We start from the raw sequence: 18,717 nt of genomic DNA, 5'->3' as shown, positions 1-18,717 counted from the left end.
GGATGGGGGCCGAAACTCCCTTGTCACATATTTGTAAGAGCTTACCGGGATACGCTGAACGAATAAATAAATATCACGATCAATGGGTAACAGAATTGAAAGGGGAGGGTCTGCCCCAGATTTGGCCCGAGGGAGGGTCTTTTGACAAAAGCGTTCTTGATATGGTACGAGCATGCATCAGCCTCAAGTATAAGGGGAAACAATGGCAAAATAGGAAGGAGATATTAGACCTCTGGAGATTGTTTGAGGAAGTACCCCCACCCAAAGCTCCGGCACCAAATATTGATCTACCTTCCACCACAGATAATCCACTGATGATTCCAAGAGAGGAAAAGGAACAGCTAAGTGCAGAACAACCTGCGGAGGTGATTAGTTTGTACCCGATATTACCTAAACCAGCCCCCGCAGCAGGATATAGCGACCCTACTTATGTGCCTCCCCCCACAACTGGTACACCACAAAGACCAACAGCCCCCCCGCCATACGAAAGCACCAGAGAGCGCGCCCAGGGAAGCACACAGAGGGTGGATATAGAGAAGCTAACGAGTGACTTAGAGTCGAGGCTTACTGTGGCAAGGGATGAACTCTCAAGAATAAAAGACATATGTGAGCGCACAGCGTGCGCCCCTACACAATCAGGACGCACGTCTAGAGCGTCGAGCGAAAGTAGACAAATTGAGGAAGGATGGAAAAAGGGGGAAATACTGTTCAGAATTGAGAAAGAGCCGACACAAATAATAGAGGTAGGAGCAGTAGAAGGGAGCATTGGTGATGTATCACGAGAGAGAGGGATCAGAGAGGACTTGTTATGTGATGTCAGAGGAGGGTTGGATGAGAGTGATAGGTTAAGTATGGCAGTAGGAGGGGAAAGCGAGGAGGTGGACGGTGCATGTTCGCTAGGGACTATAGACGACGAATGGATGGGACGACTAAGAAATAGGGTGGGGAAGATGGCGTCATTAGAGTCAGCAGCGACTAAGGAAAGGGAGGGTGCAACCGCAAAAGGGAAGTTACAACTTCCATTGATACACAGAGGGGGGGGGGGGACCAAACTATATACCATGGGCTCAGATGGATAAGGCTAATTTAATGAAATTATTGCCCCAGCTGTCAGGAGGGGCGAGCAAGTGGATATATGCATTTGAGAAACATACTGCCGGCATACCGTTGGCAGTAGGCGATGTGAAAAGCCTACTAGTAACCGCAGTAGGAGATCAAGCGGACAGAGTATGGGCTAAGGCTGGTTTCCCGGCCGTGACGTTGGACTGTGATCGCCATGATGGGGCTTCCTTTAATACAGTACGAGCAAGGGTGTGGGACGCACTGCGGGAGACATTCCCAGATACCCCTGATTTACAGTCAGTAATGCAATGTACAATGAATGACGGGGAGGATGCTATGGATTACATTCTCCGGGTGCAGGAGATGTGGAGAGCGGAAACGGGCACGCCCTGGCACCAATCCACATCTCTATTTTATTTTATCATTAAGAGAGGGCTCCCAAAAGAGGTGCAGAAGGCACTCGATAAAATAGCGGGCGTTGAGGCAAAGGGGTGGCCAGAGATCCAAAGTATAATAGTGCACCATTGCAAAAGGATCAAAGAGAGAGAGAGGGAAGTAGCACAGAAAAGGTTGGCAGACGAGGCAAAGTTGGTACAATCAAAGCTAGTGAAGGTTGCAGCAGCGGTAGCAGGGCTCCCACTCATGAGGGAGGGAGACGAAGGAGAGGAGGGGCAAATAGCAATACAAGGAAGAATAGCAGCAAATTGGGCAGGACAAGGACAACGACAGTGGACTGAGCAGGAGCAGAACGGAGGTCCAACGTGGCAAGAGTGGGCCCCAAGAGGGGGAAGAGGTGGGTACAGGGGCCGAAGAGGAGGACAAGGGTATGGAGGAATGGGAGGAAATGGGTGGCAGGGTCCCAGAGGTCCACAGGGGAGCTGCTGGAATTGTGGGAGATGGGGGCACTACTCAAGAGAGTGCAGGAGCAGACAAAACAACGGGTTCCAGGAGACAGAACAGTACGGTCACCCCCACCCAGGAAGCCCCTACGGCCTCCCCATGGGACAATACCAACAACCAGAAAATGTAGGACAAAGAAGTAACGCACAACTACACGGACATCAGTACAGAACACAAAACCACCCACAGAATAATGACAATATGCAATACACGCCAGGTAACACTTTCGCCACAGTAGCTAACGGAGCGCCTGCTCCCGCACCTTACAGCGGGGTGTCAGTAGTTTCGGGGAACATTTTTGATCAAGGGGGGGCAATGAGACACCCCGCATAGGACAGCCCACAGAGAGCACTTGCGTGTCCAGTACTATCTACGACCCACAATGCATCAGAGGAACCATTGATAGGAGCGCAGATAGGAGACAAGCAGTTCATATTCATGGTGGATTCGGGAGCGGAGAAATCATGCATTAGAGAGGGCCGGTTCCCGTTATCTAATAGAACGTTAGAGACGCAGGGGTTCTCTGGGGCTGTAATTGAAGTTCCTTACACGGAGGCATTGGATGTGACAGTGGGGGGTAAAACAGTGAAAGCACCCTTACTGTACTATGAACACTCTCCCATTAATTTGCTGGGGAGAGATCTCTTAAGCAAACTAAATATGACAATATCATTCACAGGGAGCGGTATCGTATGTTCGACGCCAGGCATATGCCCCCTCCGCATATTAGCAGTAATACACGGCCACACAATCATGCAAGAGATCAGAGGGTTACCAAGAAACGAGGAGATGTTTGTTGAGGGCATGAGAACATTGGCTCTCATAGTACCAGAACTAAAAAGGATGGATTGGAGGATTCCAGCCGAATTCCTCTTCCGCCCCATAGCAAGCCCCGACGCTGCTCCCGGGTCAGTGCTATCGTTGGATTTACACGCAGTACACGTGTCAGCAAACAGAATATGTGTGATTGGCGTTGACATGGAAGGATGTGAGTGGCGGACAGTACTGTGTACAAACGCAAATATCCCACTGAGGGAGCTCTCGGACGAGGAGCTATTTTCTGACACTGAGACAGATGGCGAAATAGTGATGGAACTAGCAATGCCGTGCGACATTGTAGTTACAGCCAGAAAAACTAAAGTTGAATTAATGGCAGTAGTAGGAGCACCACATGCATTTTTTGATGACGACATGAGGTTAGTACCCACTAACATATGGACAAATGGCCCCCATGATGTGGGGTTATTACATGGGGTTCAGCCTGTGGTAATAAAACTGAAACCGGGAGCAATTCTACCCCGGGTAAAACAATATCCATTGTCACGCGAAGCAGAAGAAGGGATCAGAGAGACACTAGATGCACTGCTAGCACAAGGAATAATAGTGCCCTCAAACTCCCCATGCAACACATGCATTTACCCGATTAAAAAGGCGAAGGGAGGTTCATGGAGGATGATACAAGATTTACGCCCACTCAATGATGTGATTCAGAAGGAGTTCCCTTTAGTCCCGAACCCGGCGACAATACTGTGCAACATTCCGAAAACGGCATCCCACTTCACAGTTATTGACTTAAAAAATGCATTTTTCTCGATTCCCTTAGCAGAAGAGAGCAGGTACTTAACAGCGTTTACACTAGGGGGGAGGAGGTTCGAACACTGCAGACTACCACAAGGATATTGCGAGAGCCCAAGCATCTTCAACAGGGTGCTACATGAAGATCTGGGGAATTTGTCTGTAGAAAGCACAGTGATTCAGTACGTTGATGATTTATTGATTTGTGCACAAACTGAGGAAGAGTGTAGAAAGGACTCAATAACACTCCTGACATTATTGGCCAATAAAGGGTACAAGGTGGACAAGGGGAAGTTACAATACTGTCTGACAGAGGTCCTATACTTGGGACAGCTGATATCAAAGGATGGCAAGCGGATCATACCAGACAGGGCACAGGCGATTAGAGCAGTTGGGGAGCCCAAAACAGTAAAAGAGATGCAGAAATTTCTGGGTATGTGCAACTATTGCCGAGCATGGATATTGGATTATGCAGCATACACAAGGCCCTTGTTACAGGCACTAAAAGAGGCACAGCAGGAAAACAAACACATAGAATGGACAGAAGAGATGAACACAGCATTTAACTCACTAAAAGAGCTGATATCAAGCGCTCCAGTACTGGCAAATCCAGATTATGGGCGCGATTTCTTCTTATTTTCACACTGCAAAGGAACACTGATGACAGCAGTACTGACACAAAAGACATCGTTAGGGCACAAACCACTGGCTTACTATAGTGGCACCCTAGACGCAGTAATGCAAGGTCATTTCGCGTGCGAGCAATCCCTAGCTGCAGCCGCGTTCGCGATCGAGAAAAGTGCCACGATAGTGATGGGCTGTCCTGTGACACTGTTTGTGGAACACTCACTCTTTGCAATATTAGAGCGATCAAAGAGCACATTGACGACACAACGCGCCACCGCATATGAAATAATACTGTCTAGCGCAAACATCCACATAGTAAGATGTAAAACAGTGAACCCGGCCACATTCATCACAGAGGCGTGCACCGCAGAGGACATGCAGAACCACAACTGCGCTACGTACACAGGTGACGAAGGTCAGGATCAAGTGATTTTTGAGAATGCCCTGAACGAGGGAGAGGTGTATTTCGTGGACGGGTCAGCATCAATAGACATGGAGACAGGAGAGAAACATGTGGGTATGGCAGTTGTACGATTAGAGGAAGATGAATACGAGACACTAGTGCAACACCGCCTCCCATCACACTATTCAGCCCAAGCAGCAGAACTAATAGCGCTGATAGAAGCATTGCATGCCGCCAAGGGGTGCGCAGTAACAATATATACCGACTCAGCATACATGACAACAACAGTACACGGCGGGTTGGCACGGTGGGGGCGGAGAGGGTTTCGACGAGCAGATGGAACACCGGTTCAGCATGCAGAATTATTGAAAGAACTGATTGAGGCCCTGCAAGACCCCACGGCAGTGGCCATCGTAAAATGCCAAGCCCACACCACAAATACAGATTTTATATCTTTGGGGAACGCGGCAGCAGACGCCGCTGCCAAAGAAGCTTCGTATTTACAGAAAGGTGTAGTAGGAGAGTACATGTTGCACCACACAGCAAGCCAAGAGGTCCCCACAGGATACAACATGATGCCCACACAGGAAATAATAGAGCTGCAAGAGGGAGCTAGTGCAGAAGAAAAATTGCTGTGGACTAAGAGGGGATGCAGCAAATCGCCGACTGATTTATTGTGGCGACAAAATAGTTCAGGAAAAGTGGTAATGCCAGTTACATTGTTAGAAATAGCATTTCAACAACTACACTTTCCCGCACATAACGCAAAGCAACACATAATGGCGGACATACAAGAAGATTGGTTTGCACCTTGCCTCCATGAACACATCACAAGGCTGGCTTTAGAATGCACGACATGTCAGATTTACAACTCAGGTATGACATTGCGCACACTAAGAGGAACGATACCAAAACCAAATGGCCCATTCAGAGAGCTCCACATTGATTATGTAGACATGGGAGAAAGATGTAACGGGGCTCGCTACATGATTGTGGTTGTATGTCCATTTTCGAGGTGGGTGGAGGCAGGCCCCTGTGCGCGCCCTGATGCGAAGGGCGCCGCGAAGTTCCTAGTGCGGGAAGTATTCCCGCGCTGGGGGATTTGCGAAGTTATTCGCTCAGACAACGGCACGCATTTTGTTAATGAACTATTCAAGGAAGTGACTACGCTACTGGGAATAAAGCACAAATTATGTTCGATTTATCATCCTCAAAGTAATGGCGTAGTGGAAAAGATGAACGGTCTGTTAAAAAGCAGATTGTCAAAACTGTGTTTTTCCCTTAAAAAGACCTGGATGTACTGCCTGCCTTTGGCCCTGTTTGAGTTACGAAATCAGCCAAGTAAGGACCACCATTTGTCCCCGCATGAGATCGTCACGGGAAGGAGAATGCACACAGTGCATTCGCCTCTCCGTGAACGTTCTGATGCACACAGAAGTGCAGCGATATTGGGAGAGGAGTTCACAGAGTATTTGAAAAAACTGACACGGGCAGCGCGCGTAATTGCGAAGCAACTAGCCCCCCCCTCTACAAGAGAGGAGGGGAACACAACAGAAACAGAGACACTGCCTGAAAAACCATTACAACTAATGCCTGGTGACCTCATATATGTCAGAAGTTTTGTGCGAAGGTGGAATGCGCCACGTTTCCATGGCCCTTATGAGGTAGTGTTTTGCACACCCACAGCAGTAAAGGTGAAGGGCCTACGATACTGGGTACATTTGACAGACGTACGCAGAGCCTATAGCGCCGTGGAAGGTGAGGTACAGGACGAGGCACAGGCAACTGCGGACAATGAAGTTGTGCAGAATGAATGATGGGAATTTTGTGTGCATTAAGTGATGAACCTTGAACGCGACTGGCGCACGACAAGTGTACTGAAATAAATATGTATATATATATATATATATATATATATATATATATATATATATATATATATATATATATATATATATAATTTTTACAACTTTTGAAGGTTTTTGTGGGTTTTTTTTTGGTTTTGGAGAAGTTTTTTTTTTTCTCTCGACTTTCCTCTTTATATATGAAATAATGTACGGATAGTAATGATTGTAAAGTTACCTTGTCTGTGGACACACCCCCTCCCTCACCCACTCCCATACTTTGTCGAAAAAATGTCGCAACGTTATAAATGTTTACATGCTTGTACTTAATGCACTTTTATGTTTCAAACAGGATTTACTATGGCATCGAATGGGCAGCCTGCAACTAATAGATTTGTTAGATTTAGAGAAATGTTAGTAGATAGATTAACATATTCATACGAATGTGGTTTATCAATGTGTGTTATTGTGTTCTTCATCTCAATATTTTGCCTGGTGACATATTGGGTCATAGCGTTCATCTCTACCGAGATGAACGAGGGGGGAGGGGGGAGTAACACCACCCTTGCCCCTGGCACGAATTCAATTACAAGTATGAATATTAAAGAAGGTGATTTTTTGGTCTGGGATGGATCACGCCTTGTATGGGGTTACTACACTGCACCACCCACTGCTGCCCCGTCACAATCAAGATATAAAGATATGGAAAATGACACAATGCCCCTACCTGAAATATATAACAGCCCCACTACCCTTCCCGCCCCGATACAAAACAGCGATTTGTTGTTTATTGAGGAAAATGGAAAAGTAATTACGATGACAGAACACAAGCTCCTATATGAGGAATTGGAAAAAGGGGGTGTGAATGAAAGAGGGGGGCCTATTATTTCACCTATCGAAACTAAAAGGTATAGGAGGGGGGAGAGAAGTAGGCGAAGAAGAGAGACAAGCAGGAGGGGGTATGATGAGTATTATGGGTTAGGATTAGACAAGATGGAAGACCCACGACACCCCCACCAAGCAAATAAATGGTATGCAGATATGAGTACAACAGCTAAACAGACAACCAATGAAAGCTGCTATGTCTGTTCGCTCATCCCCCATGCATCAGGTACACCCAAAGTGTTGTTGCCAAGAGAATTGCCCATTGTGGATGCCCAATGTCTCCTTCATCTCACACTGTGTAGAATAAAGAACACCTTCCAAGCACACGATGTCTCTTTCAAAATGATACAGGACAACAAAACGTGCTATTCAAAAGCATCTGGAGTGGTCTGTCTTAAAGAACCTTTCTTTGCAATACAAGGGACGCTGTTTTCCGAAAACAAATGGAAAGATGAAGAAGTACTGTGCAAAGCGGAAGCACTGAGAGGTGTCCAACCAGACAAGCTGCGGTGGATGGAAAAAACGTGCTTACCAATATGGAAAGAACACATCTCTAAACTAACATGGGTAACAGCGATGGAGAAACCCTTCAAGCTACAAAGTGAAATACAAAACGAACTATGTTTCAAGGGAGAAGGAAAAGTGGCAATGGGAACGAATAAAAACTGTAACAAAACTCTCACCATCCCAGACATGAAAAAAGGAACAGCAGCACTAATGGACACATACTGGGTATGCGGGAATCAGGCTTACTTGCACCTTCCCCAGGCATGGAGTGGCAGCTGCTCAATGGCCACTTTGCATTCGGCCCTAATGGTGATTCCAGAAAGTCACGTCGACGAAAATAAAAGGACGCAAGGAAACGTGAACAAGGATGCGACGTCTCCCACTGCAGAAGCGCACCTCTATGTCCTGTCCTCCGGAGGGGAAGAAGAGGAGCTATCACGGAACAAGCGAGCATCAAACTACATATCACAAGCATCATCCGATTTATTGGCACAGATCCCAGACAGGTATCGCCTGTTCAGCTCCGTGGAAACATTTTTTGCCTCACTAGTTTCAAGTGTCCAAGCAAGAGCAAATGCAAAATGGCTCCAGATCACACGGTGGGAACTGATGCAGCTGGCCAATGACACTGAAGAAGGGTTCAACATAATAAAGGTGGAACTACGAGCTCTGCGACTAATGACCATGCAGAACAGGTATGTTCTGGACCTGCTAACAGCGATCGATGGAGGTGTTTGCCGAAAAATAGGAAGTGCGTGCTGCACGTTCGTACCTTCTGAAGACGCAGAAAATGGGTCCCTGTCCCACGTCATTGAAGCAGTACATAACCTGGGAGAGAAGATGAAGCTGGAAGGTGGGGCTAAAGATAGCTCATGGTTCGACAATATCTTCTCCTGGGTTCCCTCATGGCTTGGAATGGCGATGAAGTTCTTGATACCAGTTGTGGTGGTCCTCCTCGTGGTGTTCTGCCTGTGCCAGGTGGGCCTCCGATGTTGTGCTAACGCAGTCCCTAACGGTGCAATGATGATGGTGACAATGGGCAACTCTGGTGGTACAATTAAGGCGACACAAGAAGTACATGTACAGACAGGAACAGATAACACTCCCAGATACCAGTTAGTGCCTATGTGCCGTGATAAGTACATAGTAGATAAACTATGGCACACCACTATCAAAGAACCCCGAGACGTGGAACTGGAATGGTATGAGGAGGTCTGGGTAGACTTGGAAGAAACTGGTGACTGTATATATTTAACATGTACACCAGATGAGTATGCTAGAAGAGGTGAGAGCTTGAGGGGGGTATGCAGAGCCTGGATGCCTAGAAAAGGAACACCTGCATGGGATGACGCAGTGATAGAGGAGCAAGAATGTAGAAGATTAGAAGAGCTAAAGAATTCGTTACTTTAGTAACGAAAGGGGGGAAATGTAGGGGAGGACTGGCCGCGAGGCCCCCCTCACCTACAGCCTTCTCCCCAGGTGAGGACCATGACTCGGTGGCCGTCCCCTCATGCCACCCGGGCCCAGGTGGAGGAGGGGTCACCCGCCGACGACATTGCCCACACGTATCCGTTCCCTGCATATACCAAAATTCAGTTAGGCCTAGAAGCCATCTTGTTTAGCAAACATGGCGTGAGTTCAGCACACTGTAACGAGGCCCCCACCTTTGGAGGGCCTTTCATGCATCTCTGCCGCCGCAGTAACCCTGGTAGATCCGCTGCGAGCGCGTTCCCATGAGAAAGTCGGGTATGAGCTAACCCGAGATGCTAACACTGTAACATTTTATCGTTCACAATGTAATATTGCACCCCGCATGACCTGGTCCGCGAGGCCGGGGTGACGGGAAAAAAAGCTGAAGCATCACTATCTGAAGAAAGTAGAAAATAATTCAAGTATTGGTATTAACAAACTACCTCTGTTTAAACAGATCCTGTAAACTGTGAATAAACCATAAAGATGTAACGTTACATGATACCACCCCAGGTCTGGACTAGTGCTGCTATAACCACAGAGAAAGATGTCGACCAAATGTATAGCCTTTATCTGTATAAGTGTTCTTACAATTTTATGTAGAAACCTGAACTCATATATGTTTTCTTAATCACCTAAAGCAGCGAGCATCAATTTCTGTAGGTCATAACCTAGAACTACCTCGTGTAACGTCTAATGTACATAAAATAATCACACCATGTAGTAAATATAATGTTAGGTAATGAAAAGGTACTCGGACCGACTGTATTAAAGAAATGTGTAACGAAATTGAAATATATATGTGTGTTTAAATAACATCAAAATAAGGCGGAACATTATAAAAGTTCTGCATTCAAAAGTTAGCAACGCACGAGGAAAAAACCTTTGTGAATATATGCAAGGCCATACTCCCTCCCACCCTACCAAGCCTGCCAGATAAAGAAGCTAAGGCCTGTGCCGCGCTCCCTCACCTCCCCCAACCAAGCTGGAGCCGCTTCAGAGAGTCAGAGGCCCCGGTACCGCACCCAAGGCCACAGCCCGCCACCTGTGTTATTTACAGCACGGTAATAAACCCACGTTTGAATCCACTGATCTACCAGCACCCTCTCGTAAATTCCACAACCCCCCCCCCTAGACCACCCCAAGAATCATGACCCTGTGCAAAGACGACCCCCATCACTGGGACAAGACACAGAGACCCATTTATATAATAACTTCTAACGCGGCAGACAGACATGTATCATTCGGCTCAGGCCCCAGAGCCCAGCCCCTCGACCTGAAATACCGGTCAATAGGACACAGGTAAATCTCACCCCAACCGACAACCACCGGACCTCTCACGAGGTGCATTCCTCATGTGTTGCGTTTATTTTATAAGACAAACTGCTGAGCGATTTATTGATGAACTTAGATGTCGTTTCTTGAATAACTGCAGTGTGCATGGCCTAGGGCAGACGAGTCAGGAAAGGTATTCATCTGTGTCACAGGCTGCCCCAGCATACCAACACCGCTCGGATGACCTCAAGCTGGCCTGCCAGGCCCAACCCAACCCACGAGGCTGACCAGTGACGTCCTCACGCCAAGACCAACCACGCTGCAGCAACACCTATAGTTAGTCGACGCCACCCAATCCCAATTAACTTGTGCCCCCTATAGTGTGTAGGTTCTGATGACGTTTTTTGTATTAGAAATACGCCTGTCTTTGCTATTGTCAGACAGAGCGCTCTCGGAGGTTGCAGAGTTCTTTGCATGCCCTATTCTTTGGATAAACTCCCACTTACGCTCACCCGCACTCTGTCTTGGTCTTATTCCCACTACGGGAGAGTCCCTTATTGTCTCTCATTGCGGGGAGGATCGTGCTGAAATTGGGGGCGCTTCCTTTCACATGTCATAAGAATGACAGCACTTCTCCTACAATGGGATCTCCGAGGCATGACAGCACAGCTTTTGGGATGAAAATTCCTCAGGCATGACCCCTCGCCACTTATGATGGTAACGCACCAGGCAGGTCTTTAAATATATGATACAACCTGGCATGACATTACCTCAATCCTGATGACACTTCTAGTAGATAGGTATTATATTGCAAAAAATGCCACTTCTGGTCACATACCGGCACTCCTTTGAAGGAACTACCAAGCCTGGTAATTCCACAAACTATGTATGTTACCAACGCATGACTTGAACCCAAAGCATTGCATTAGTCCCAAGAGCAATGGCTTCTCTGACAGAACTTAGGTAAAATGGTCTTGCATAGCAGCTTTCTGCCATTTTTGTGGCCTTGCTTTGTGTTGCCCTGTAAGAAAAGAGGGTGGATAGATGGTAAGGCAGATGTGAAACCTGTGGTGTTAAGAGGTTTAGGCCAGAATTACCCGGGTTCCCGAGTATCAGCATGGTTCCCTGTGTTTGAAGGTGGAACTTGGTAGAATGTTCATCCGGAAGGGAGACCCCCCCCCCCCCCGAGAGCAATAAATTACAGTGCTTGCAGTCTGGGTTAGCCGCTGATGTGGGAGGAGTAATAGAGCTAAAGAAGCGAGCTGCATAACTCAATTAATGTTGGCGCGTTCATTTATAGGTCTGAGATGGCTGTGGGGGCAGTGTGGTGTAAGGTGGTTGTAGTTTTTTTGACGGGAGTGGGTTAGTCGGGGCAGACAAAGGGTACATTAAGTGAAATACAGTTGACAACAATTAATATAGCTATACGGATAGGCGATCGTCTGGATATGCTATGCCAACCTAATTTTATACACAAATTAATCTGACTGCCAACAAATTAATAATGCTATGAAACGAGGTGAAAAAAATGAACAGAGGCAACCAAAGATCAGGGTGCAGTTGGCAGCAATTAATCTGGCTATGCAACCAAAATCTAGCTATGCAACCATCAATGCAGATGTGAACAATTAGTCTGGGCAGGAAGAGATGGAGATACAGTTGCACACCAATTAGTCAAGCTATGCAGTCAATGAACTATGTATGCAATTAATTCAGCTATGGGGCAGCTTCATGCTGTGCATCAAGTAAATAAAGCTTTGCAACAATGAATATACCTATCCTACAAACAAGGAAGGTAAGTAACAATTCAATCATCTGTTTATGAAGCAATCAATCCAGCTATGTAACAAATTAGTAGGTACATGCAAACTACTTACAAAATAGTCACAAATTAGTGTGCTAAAGCAACAGTCTGAGCTCCTCTCCACCTCCGACACAGGCCTGGAGCCCACTTTGCCAGCTACGCTGCAGGAGCAGCTGTCCCATCACCCAGACCTGACCGCTGCAGGAGCAGCTAGACCTGGACATGAGCCGAGCTGCTCAGCATTCACCATCCAGAAGCCCTGTAACCTCAGCTGAACTGCAGCTGATCAAGGTTACTAGGAAGAATTCCGCCAGCACCTTTGGCCCCATTTTGTTCCGCGTCATTACTCACGTGGAAGCTAATGACCGCCGCTACGTTTGCCTGCTTTGTTGACTCTGGTTGCTATGCAACCACTACGGCTGCGCTTGTAGGCCACAACAGGCGACCGGAAGGCGTTAGCCGGGCCCCTTGCGAAGAAGGCCCATTAGAAAAAGGCCCTCACCTGTCTGGACCTGTCCGGGCCGCAAGGGCTACCAAGACTTTTCTGGCTGCACATCCGAGACTGTTCTCGCCACCCAAATACTGTGCTTCGCAAAACACTGTTCTTCGCTCCGCCCACACCTCTTGTCTGCGGGTAAGAAATGTGCTTTGACATAACTGCACGCTGTTTTGCTAGTTTCTGTATTTGTAGATTTGCGTAGCACAACGAATGTAAGCATTTCCTACCTTGCTTATCCCTATACGTTGCATTACATACATTGTAAATATACTTGCTAGTACCCGTTGATCTCTCTCTGTGCAGCATCTACCTTTAACAACAGCTTGAATTATCCTGCTGCTCTGGAAATGTTTGGGCCCAAACACACAATTGGCTTGAAACCATCATCATCATCTTGATCCCAACTAGACAGGGTGTGCACATTGGGCTATGTACCTGTTGTTTCATAGTACCCAACACTTTACGTATCATCAACAATCTTCACAAGTTTAATAACTTGATGTTACCATGATGATATTTCTGACTTGTACACGTATAGATTGACTTTGTTCACTGCCTTAGGCAAGTCACTAAGTTTGTCCCCCTGAGTGCTCTCCCTATATGACATGACACGGTCACTTAGCATTCATTACTTAAATTGTAGAATTACCACTGCTCACCTGGTTAAATTAGACACCTGCACTTCACACAACAACACGAGTCATGTTAGAGACTCCCACCAAGCTTGTTGCGGTATTAGCATTACTCTGCTATCTTATTCCACCTAAGCTAGTGCGTCACATGACAAACCACAAGATTACATTTCTAACACCTTTAGTTGGACACAGAACCCTCAAAAATATGAATATCACTCCTCGCCCGATTACTAGACCACTACCCCAATCCCACCTAATTAAACCTACGCACTTCCTGCCGCCACTCTTCCCTATACAGGACAAAGTCACCTCAGTGTACTTAAATAGCGAAACACAATCTAACCCTCTGACCCCCTTACAATGGATTCAGCGCTTCGCCACCAGACTTAAACCTAATCAAACATGCCCCACCAGTCTCAGAAATCTCAGGCTAGGATCTAGACTTAAAATCTCTCCTTGCCTACTCTCTGCCCTTGCAACTCCTTGTATCTTCCCAAGCCTCACAAAATGAACACTAAACCTAAATCTAATATAAACTCCTTGCTGCCATCCTCCCCCTTATTACAGCCTAGCCACACCAAAGGCCTAGACAAGAAACCTATAATCATCAAAGGTGCCCTTATTAATGCTAGATCGTTAGTTTCCCCCGATATTGATATTGCCGATCTCATCATGACTAATCAGCTAGACTTTTTAGCCAACACAGAGACCTGGCTCCACCCAGCAGCAGGACCTGCCTTGTCCCTAGCAATCCCCCCCCCCCCCCCAAGAACTTCTCTATCCTTAGAGAAGATAGAGAAGGTGGGGGCATCGCCTTCATCACCAAATCCAACTTGGGAATGAGAAGCATACAACACCTACCTTTTCATTCCGGTGAACTCCTCTCAGTTAAACTACCTACATCAGCCTCCCGCACTATCACTAGGCACCTTGTATATAGGCCGCCTGGCCCCATCTCAACGGTCGAGGAAGATATAACTACTTTACTTAATACCAACTCCAAACCTGGCTCCCAAATTATATTACTCAGACTTTTCAACCTTGGCTTGAGTGACCCCAATGAGACTACCCTTGCCAATACCATCGCTGAGGCTGGCCTTACCCTCAAGTTCAACACGCCCACTCATATTAAAGGCTGAACCCTGGATTGGATTGCAGATATAAAACTGCTCAACTTTTATAACTTCCATTGAGTCTTGTGCTTGGACGGATCACTACATGATCTCCTCCAACATTTAAGATAACATGCAAAACAACTCAGATACTTTAAAACCCCCCCAGCCACAATATGAAACAAAACATAACAGTTAATAACCTTCTACCTCTACTCCATCCCATTACCAATATGGCTAATCCCAACACCGACCCAACAGCACTAGTTGATCTGTACAATACGACTCTTAACGAAGCTAATCGATACAATCGCACCACTAAAACTCAGCAAAGGCAAACCACAAGCTCACCTGAACTCAAGGTTTACTCCTAGCCTCAAAGCTACAGGCAATGAAAAAAGACATGCGGATGCCCATGGAAAAACAACCCCTCAAGGCAGAATAAGAACAATCTCACTATCCTAGCTACTAGATACAAAAGGGAAATTCTCCAAACCAAAAAAAGAATCCTTCAATGAAAGAATTACAAAAGCAAGCTCCAGCACCAAAGAAGTCTTCTCTATTCTAAGAGAATTAGAGACCCCCCCAACGACACGTGCATCCAAAACAAAACTTGGTGCACTAATATCCAAGACGACCTGTGCAATAAAATATCCATGCTCCAAGATAAAATTGCAGCCAAAAAAACTATTTCAACAGAATGTCCTAAAGGCACAGGAAGCCATATCTCAGGAAGCCCCTGATAACCAAACTAAAATGACCAACCAGTTTAAATTTGCACCAGTCTCCATCCGTGACGTCGAAAAGATCATTACTTCACTCAAACCCTCTAGATGTCTAGGCGACAAATGTCCAGCATCAATTAAAGAAGCAGCTGGGGACGCAGTTCCTTTTATTACTACTTTAATCAACTCTTCCTTTGACACCTGCATAGTCCCCACTAATCTTAAAACGCCTGGGTTCTTCCCCTCTTAAAAAATCCAAACTTAGACCCCAGTATTCCCACAAACTACAGGCCAATAACAACTTTACAGTTTCTCCTAAAAATACTGGACAAGGCTGCATACCGCCAGATTTAAACCTATCTGAAGACTAACAACTTACTTGGCACCACGCAATCAGGCTTTAGACTGAGACATGACACAGAAACTGTCCTCATCGATTTAAAAAAACAAATGGAGGAACGGAAGGATAAACGAGAATTAGCTGTGCTTCTCCTGTTAGATCTATCCACTGCCTTTGATTTGGTGGACCATAATGTCTTATGTAACCATCTTATCTCTGCTGCCCACTTCTCAAAAGAAGCCACCGCTTGGATCCAGTTGTTTCTAGACAACAGATCTATGAGAGTGTTCTCCCCCACTGCGTCAGCAGACCTATTTCCGGTTACCTGTGGAGTCCCCCAGGGCTCATGCGTCTCCCCTACCATGTATAATATATTTACAAAACCCTTATTCGATATCCTTGACAATCTGGGTGTCTCCTATACCAACTATGCAGATGACACCCAGATTCTCACAGCCTTTGTCTCAATGACGATAAGACAGAGCTTTTACTCACTGGGTCAACTAATAAACTCAAACTTAACAACTTTTATAACTCTTTCATCATTGATGGACAAAAAATTAGTCTCAAAAGAGGTCAAAACATTAGGCTTTTATTTGGACTCTACATTAAATCTGAACAAACAAGTGAATGCTACAGCCTCTGCTACTAGCTACACGTGGAAACTAACCCTTCCCGTCTACAGATAGCTGCATCACACTAGCTCGAGCCCTTATTTTGCCGAAGCTAGATTATTGCAATGCTCTATACATCACCACTAGCAATTACAATATTAGCAAACTACAAATCCTCCAAAATAACGCCTTAAGAACGGCGTTAGGCATCTCAAGAACACAGCCCATTGCAAACGCTAGGCGCTGTTCGAAATGGCTTGCCATCAAAGACAGAATAAGGCTAAAATCCTTAAACCTCACTAATAAAGCGCTGAAATACTTTGTGGACAAATTCACTAAACACGGAACGCTCAATCAGAACCGCGCAGACCAACAGCCTCAGGATTCCAAAATGTAAACTTAAGAAAGCAGGAGGGAGCAGTTTTACAGTCAAGGCATCGCAACTGTGGAACTCCATGCCTGACTCCCTAAGAGCAACCCCCTCTTTTCAAACATTCAGGAAAGAAGCTAAGTCGTGGCTGTTCTCTCTTGATCACTATTTAAAGGTCTTAATTGCATGCATTCTACTATAACTTCTCTTCACAGGCCTCTGCTATGCATACTCAGTCTGATGTAAATATCCTGTGAATATCCTGTACTTTTTTAATTCTATACTTAACCTGTGATGTTAACCATTGCCACTGCCCATGACATTTGACCCGTGATGTGACCTTCACCCATGATGCAACTGTTCGCCTGGGATGTACATAGTCTTGACCTGTTGTAAATGACTATAACCTTGTAACTTGTTAAGCACCCAGATACCTCAGGGTTCGGGGCGCCATATACATGAATAAACAAACGAACTATAGGACAATGAACACAGGGGTAACAATTAATAATGTGGGGCTAACAATTAAACTGAAGGTGTGACTGCACTTTTACAATGGACATTCTTCAGGTTGACAGCTCGCCCAGCAGTGAACACTGCCATGAACTTTGATGAAACGCTTGATTAAAAGCAAAAAGATGGAAGTCTAAGCACAACTGACCAGCTCATTTGATGGAGCGCTCCTGGAAGTTAACGGCATGATCTAATAGAATGACACTGTCACATGACATTGCGGCTTCTCTCCCAGGCAGTACCCTGATCTTCCTGATTCATGACAACACTCCAATGACACTCAACTCTTCTGGCTGGGGGGCAAGGGATGTGTCTGGCAGGTGATCAAGGGTTTGAAATTGCCAGGAGCTGGGAGATACTTAGCTCCTGCTTATAGCCCATAAGAGCCGGTTAAGCAGCAACTACCAGGTCCTACTTTAAGGGCCCCTGCCAACTGGAGCCATACAAACGTGCCTACCTGGCATTAACTGTGCGATTGAGAACGTGTATGAAAGAGCATTCGGAAAAATTTAGAAGATATTGGACGCACAGTGGGGCATATTGAATGGCCAAAAAGTTACAGTGTGCATCTCAGATGGAAGTTATATTTGCAACATATTACGCACTAGTATGTGTTCCTCGGTCCCCAGACGTAGCACCTGCTAACAGTTTGATGCCATATTACCATAAGCTGCTTTTAGCGCATGCACTTCAAATCCTTATTTCCATCCCTGTGGTACTATTGAAGTAAATAGGAACTAATGCATTTTGGACTAGTAAAGGATTTCCTGTGGGGTGGGTCCCCTGAAGTCTGTGGAAGCCAGTAGACAGATGGGGTCCTGGGAGAATAAAAATATTAAAGGATGACAACCCCGACAGCAGAGGGGTTGAGAGATACTGCTATGATCGAACACCAGACATGATACCACTCAAACGATTACACTCTTATCACCTGGACTAGCACTTAGAAGCTCAGTTCCACTCATTCATGGGCTCGGGCCACTCACACCTCAGTGGCAGCCCAGAGAGCCTCCAGATTCCACCGTGCCAAAGAGTGCAGACACTTCTTCCAGATCTCTGATGTTCTTCAACCACCCCCACGGTCCCCCGCCCCCCACTCACTGGGCTGTTTCCCGGCGTCTACTCCTCCACTGGGCTGCCCTCCTCTCTGTGCACTGTAGGCTGCGCCGCCTCTCCAGTCTCCGGATACACAAACCTCAACCGAAGACCAGAGAACAGAATCAGCATTCCAAGTGCAGCAAAAGTGCCATCAATTCGCAACATCTGAACCCCGCCCCCTTGCGGCGCGCACATGACCAGACGCCAGCTGACATGTCACGTGAGTCGCACGCAGCCCCCAAGCTGCCAATAGCAACGGGCCACTTCCACCTGCCTTTGTGCAGTGCATGCTGGGATTGTAGTCGGTGTTTGTACTGGAGGTCTGGAGCAGAGTACGCACATCGTGTGAACCTCAATTGAAGGGGCTACCAACTTTGAATTTGTTTTATTGTCTCAATAAGATCGAAGCCTCTCATTAGCTGAAAAGGGCTCGCATTCCCAATACACCTTTTTAATCTA

At 46.4% G+C, this 18,717-nt stretch overlaps 1 protein-coding gene across 1 annotated transcript in view; it reads right to left on the bottom strand.

The window, feature by feature from the left end:
• The window catches only part of YJU2B (YJU2 splicing factor homolog B), a 146,948-nt gene extending 128,445 nt beyond the window's left edge, over window positions 1–18,503 (bottom strand). Inside the window, exon 1 of the mRNA XM_069634849.1 lies at window positions 18,262–18,503. The gene's annotated coding sequence lies outside the window, so the exon portion shown is untranslated. The remainder of the gene's footprint in view (window positions 1–18,261) is intronic.
• Window positions 18,504–18,717: the final 214 nt, after the last annotated feature.

Source organism: Ambystoma mexicanum, chromosome 13 (assembly GCF_040938575.1).
Source record: "Ambystoma mexicanum isolate Mex_15411 chromosome 13, UKY_AmexF1_1, whole genome shotgun sequence".
NCBI lineage: Eukaryota > Metazoa > Chordata > Amphibia > Caudata > Ambystomatidae > Ambystoma > Ambystoma mexicanum.
Note: the sequence above shows the minus strand (reverse complement) of the source record. Positions and strands in the feature narration are given on the sequence as shown.